Here is a 6,661-nt window from a genome sequence, read left to right on the forward strand (position 1 = left end):
GCTTTGAGAAATGACCAGTTGATAGATAAACATCAATACTTCAGGTTCTGTTCACAAAGCTTTGATCTTGACTACTATTGAACATTGATTTGTTTGCGACGTGTACGATTCTATTGAAGAAACTTTGCAGCACTAATAAGCATTGCAACTTGCGCATCATGCCCATAAGCATGTATCTTTTGAGGATTCTTACTCTTGTGATTCCACTCCAACTTTTCCTACAGAATTTACAACTCTCGAACTCAACAAAACAACACTAACACATTTAGGATTCCAATAATTTATAACTCTGTCACAAATTCAGAACTGAATCTAAGCACAGAATATACAACTCGCAAATTCGATAAAACACTACTTTACACATTTAGGATACAAAAAATATGTATCTCTTTCACAAATTCCCAACTTAATCTAAGCAAATGATCTCAAACATTTTTCACATCAAACAATCAGCATTATATGTATATCATTTTTCAGAAAGAATAAAAAAGCAAAAAAGAAAAGAAAAATTCGATCTTTTTTTTTTTTTTTTTCAAAAAAGAGAGAATAAAAGTCCAACAATTCAAGTGTAAATATACACAAACCTGTATGAGAAAAGCATCCATATCTGCCCTTATGCCAACAAAGGAAGGCTTCCCTGAATTAATGGAGCCAATTACACCAGTAACATCAATTGAGTATTTATAAGAAATCCCTATCTTATCCAATTCTTCTCTGCCTGACATCATTATAGAAACCAAAATCCATAATAATAAAACAAACATTCAAGAACATAAATGAAATGTTCAGGTGAATCTACTGACTACCAATATTTTGTTGATATCCTGTGTTAGAACAAAAAAGTGCAACTCTAGCTTTCAAATGTTGTCCCTTGTTTTGGCTTTCGAAGGAAATGATCTAAATTTCTATATTTACTTGTTCATTGAAGAAGATAGCATATGTACAAACGATAGAATTTCCATATATACAACATTTTTAGTGCACGTGCTGTGTAAACTTTTGTTGCTTGATGGGTTAAGTAAAACTTTGAGGCATTTGCTTGTTTTAGCTCTAGACAATGCTACGTAAAGTTGGTCATGACAAAAAATAGGTTGTGGAAGATATAAGCCAACAAATTAAGTGTTTGTCCTTTTGCTTTGTTTATTGTTATTGCAAAACATGGCCTAATTGAAAATTGAGTTCTTTTAAATGGAATTGAAAACTTATCACTTCCAAGTGGTATAAGAGGGATTCTTGGTAAGAAGCAATGTTTTCCTAGATATTCGCCAAATATAATTTCTGCAAGAATTACATTCTTCTAAAATTTTCGACAAGTCAACCGTGTTCCATTGCATAATCCTTCAGAAGAGTTGATATTTTGTAATAATATTACAGGACAGTTTACTTTAAGGAATTCATGTGGTGGAATATTATTTGAAGTCAGACTATTGAATAAATCTTCTTGCAAGTTCTGTTCTGATTTATCAATTGCTTCATCAAAGCTATAATACGTAAAAATTTCACCAGGAATCTGTTCTAATAATATCTTATTAATATGATCAAAACATTCATTTCTAGGCGTAAGAATAGCTTGATTTGCCATCATGTGTAAATTGTCAGCATGAACTTCTATATTTGGAAAGACATACATTTTAAAGATGTTATCTCATTCTTAAATGGTACAATTATATTATTTGAAAGCTCGATACACTTACAAGCATGTTGTTTCTCTGCTCCATTTCCAATTCTTAAAAGTAATCACAGAAATCAGGATCAAACTCTGCCCTCATATTCTCAGATAATGAAAGATGTAAAAGTGAAGGCCATAATTCAAAGAAGACTAAGCTAGCTATTGTTATGTCTTCTTTTTTCCCTCTTGGTACCACTGGTAAAACTTGTCAAAAATCCTCTCCAAGAACTTCCACTTTCCCACCATAAGGTAAGTTACAATTAGTAATATCTCTTAACATTTTATCCACAACTTCAATGGCAGAACGATTGACCATGGGTGCCTCATCTCAAATGATTAACTTTGACATTTTCAACAAAGTTCCTAAAGTTGATTGTTTGCTGATCGAACAACTTACATCACCAAATATTTCTAAAGGAATTTTAAACCTTGAATGAGCAGTTCGACCTCCAGGTAAGAGAGATGCAGATACTCCAGAAGATGCAGTTGCCAAAGCAATTGAATTTTGAGACCTCGCAGCAGCTAATAATGCTCCATCAATGAAAAAGGCAACACTTAATCCTAATGATATTTTTTCGATTATCGTATTGTATACAAATTGTTGTTTGTCATTTAACCTTGTCGCACAAGCATTACCTCATTCAATATCCAAATTCATTGTCTCATCTTCAACCATTCTTCTCAATCAATCATTCTTGTTCATATTTACATTGTATGTCACTATTTGATAGTAATTTATATTTTTACCTAAGGATTCTAAGATACAATTGATATTCTCTAGAGCCCGTACTTCAGCAACTTTTGAAGATATTTTTCATGTACATAATCATCGATCATATAACATTTGAATTTATTCCATAGAAGCTTCGGATAATTAGGGCTACAAAGCACAAAAAGTGTAGCAAAGAGACGTCTTAAAAAAATGCATTTCATAAACTATAGATTCAGATACACATTCTTCACAATGATTATCTCCGCTCAACAAACCATGCAGAAGTGCTGCTTCACGGTAGGTAAGAACAGTGACTCTGTTTGCAATTTGTGAATCATGAAATGATGTTGACCCTCTAATATGGTTCATCAGAACTCGAAGGAAATATCGTTCTCTTTCAGATGGATTTACTGTAACAATTCGTCCTATAACAAAATGTTTTTTCCTGCGAGTCCAAATTTTCTTATTTGCATTCCAGAAAAATGTGTTGAAAAATCTCGATACAAAAGTGTATGAGCAAACTCATCTGTTTCATTCATTCGAAAAATTTTTGTCAACATTATTCGTTTCGTATTTTCATTGTCAACAATAGTAGACAAATCATCTTTATCGTCGTATGTAACTTGTTGATGATTTTTAACACGAAGCTATAAAGAAGAAACTGTCGGATAAATTTCAACCATATTGAATGAGAAAATCCTCCACTTAACTTCAGGTGGAGATATCCATCGAACAGACTGGTAAGCAGAAATTTTATCTATTTCTTTCTCTGTTTCGTTCGTATGAATTGAAAAATTAATACGATCATGTCCTTTATACACATATTTGTACAAGTATTTCATGACTTTAATAGAAAAACATACTTCAACATTAATGTGACAATCAAATTTTGCACTTAAATAAGAATTGTAAGGTACGACCCATCGATTTTTTAACATTTGGCCTCTAACTTGAATAGAAATACCATTATTACGACATTTATACAATGAATATGAGTTCTGACCAAATATAGTTCTCTCACAATAATTCTTAGGATACTTATTTTTACAGCCTTTATTTGCTTCCATGCAAATATTTTTCGGATTAAGGTTTCCACAAGGACCGTGCATATTATGTTTAACGATAACAGAATGTAGATGGGGATATTTGTTTTTGTCAAGAATTTCACAGCAAACTATTCTATCAACTTTTTCGGCACAAGAAATTTTATGTATTGAATTGAAAATTAACAACAAATGAGCTTGATGAAGATCTCTTTTCTGAAATTCAATAACATATATATGTGCAGCAACTGGGCCTAAAATACTTTCGTTGTATAAATCATGTTTCAACTCTTCTAATTTTGCTCTGAATATATGAACAATTAAATTCGGGCGATTTTGAACTTCATATTGTTATATAGTTCCTGTTTAATTTCTGGCCAATTTGGATTATATGTTATAGTTAAAAATATATCTGATTTTCCATAATATTGTACAATAGTCATTCCATCCATGTATCTCATTAGCATGTCACGAGGACCACATGTAAAAGATTGTAGTAAAACAAATTTTTGTTCAATTTTACACCCTCTTGTTTCCCTATTTTGAACGCTATCTACAATACCTTGATAAAGTTCAGCACGAATTTATTTTTGATTATTACGAAAATAATCTAATCTAGCAGTTTCAATCTTAACATACATATCTACAACATATTGTTCCAATAACCTACTAGCATGAAGCAAAACAGACTTATCAGAAGACTTGATTTGTAATTTGTACAAATAATATTCTCGGCATGAGACCTGAGTACCTTTGTTCGCTCCATTTAGTACCACATAATGAGAAAAAAGCAAACTTCAGTACTCATTTAGAACATTTATATTGCAAAAAATATATAACTATATAAAAGGGACATTTGCAAACCTCGATTCTCATTTTTAATATCTGCTTCTGTATCTTTGAATGCCTTCATGTCAACTGGATTCCCCATGTGGAAAGAGTAATGGATATTGTAATGGATCATAACACCCATAATAGTAATGAACTCTATGTGAATCACCAGAATGTCCATAGATAGTAATATCGCAAATATGAACATTAGCATTTTCATCATCTTCAACCCATATAACAGCTACTTGAGATGTGGTAGAAATAGAATTATTGAAAATTCTTTGACCAAGTCCAGGATTGCATCATATTTGTATTCGATGGTCATGCAAGTTCGTCATATCACATAAAGACCTAAAGAATTTACTATATGGATTTGTTTTCAAAATTTCAATTAAAATAATCAAAGTAGGTTTAATAAAATTAGATGATATTTTCATACGATTTTGAACTTCATTATCTGTATCGTAAAAATATAATTGCATATAAGAAGACGTATTGTTCTAGGGCACAAGTTGATTTATATAATGATGTACTTGTCCTTCAACCCTAAATGTGTAAATACCTTTATACGCTTTAAAGAGGTCCTTATTGTATTTTACATCAAATGAAGTGAAAGCAAAATGATTATTATATCTCTTTACAATTTTCTTGAATTCCATGCAGCCCAATTCTTTAGAAGTAAATAAATTATATAATTCACTTGGTAAGTCGTGTACGAAAAGCTTGATTTTTTCATCAGAACAACAAAAACCTTTAGTTTCTTTATAAAATTTATGGGCATTACAATGCTTACAATAGATGGGTGTTGGTAATATATAAGCAGTAGATGACATGTTCAATCCATTAAGAGTTCCTTCTAATTCAAAATTACAAATATCATGTTTTTTTTTTAATTTGAAGTAGAAGTATCAGGATCGTGATGCATTATAAATTCATGCAATTCGGGAACAACAAAAGAATTATTTCCCAAATTCATTGGCTCATTTATCCTTTTACACTGATCAATACACCCAGTTCTAAGCCTTTTTCACTGATCTCTTTCTCTTTGACTTTGTTGTTGGCGAATGAAGGTGTTGTATGAGTCTTTCCCACAATGAGATACAATGTCAATTTTCACAAAGGCAAGGTCTTCATGAGTAGATGTTTCTAAAATATCCATTGCAAGAGTGGAAGAGACTATCGTACAATGGAATTCCAAGATAAGCAATACAAACAAGAAAATGAAACAAAAACTATTAGAAAATTTGTTTCATATGCATGCAGGAAGAGTAAACAATAGAATATGCAATAGTGCATATTGTGTAAAAATGTAATAATTACATAACATGAATTGCACTCTTTAAAAATACAACCTGTAGAATAAAAATTTGAACAAAAAGATTAACAAGAAGAAGGTGATTCTGAAAAAATATATATATATATATATTAACATTGGACAAAAAATGATGAAAACAAATATTCAAGAAAGTAAAATGATGCAATTATAGAAATAGACAGAGTTTAATCATTCGTTTCCATGCAGAGGTTGCCTTTCTAATACTCTAATAGTAATCCTAAACAATTCTTTTCTTGGGAGCATAGTTTTGTCATCCTTTCCGAAAGCCTAGATACATAATAGTACGTTGTTATCATATAAACTTAAACTAAAAGAAAAAGTTAAATAATCTTTTTATCAAAACAATCGTTTTATGAAAATTCTACTTCTCTTTGAGAAATCTGATAAATAAAAGTATAAGAAATAATAAAATGCATTCACTCCAGAAATGTTCCTAAATAAGAAAATAAATTTGATAATTTAAATTGAGAATGTGAGTGCATGTGTCAATACGCTAAAAAATCGTACAATCTGACAACTTTTGAACTCTTTCCCACAGTTAGTCCTCTCACCCTACTCTTCTCACACCAAGAATAGGCAATCAAAGCAGAATCCAAAGTCACAAAAGTCCAAATCCTTTCACTTAAACACTGTGAAATAAGATCAATAATTGATATAAAAAAAAAAAAAAAACAAAGCTGTTGAATTTGAATTCTTTGTTCTGAACCAAACCCAGAAAATGGCCTTTGATTGCATTTGCACCTATTTTGATAAAACCCAGTTGTGGAAATGCAAAATTGAGAGCATTAATGGATATAAAATCATCTTTACACCCAGAAAATAAGTACTTATCATCATGGGTTAGTGATGGGGATCCATGCAGTGGAAAATTTGAAGTTGTGGCATGTAATAAGCACAGGAAAGTGGCTAATATTTCACTGCGAAGTAAAGAACTCACTGGAAAAGTGTCACCGGCGGTGTCGGAGCTCAAGTGTTTGTCCGGTGACTATTTCGCACGAGAGAGAGAGTAAAATTAGGTTGAAGAGAAACGGTAAAAGTCCGCTCATTGCTTTTGCCCCAAGTTCGACGAG

This window comes from Olea europaea, chromosome 15 (assembly GCF_002742605.1).
Source record: "Olea europaea var. sylvestris chromosome 15, O_europaea_v1, whole genome shotgun sequence".
Classification (NCBI taxonomy): domain Eukaryota; kingdom Viridiplantae; phylum Streptophyta; class Magnoliopsida; order Lamiales; family Oleaceae; genus Olea; species Olea europaea.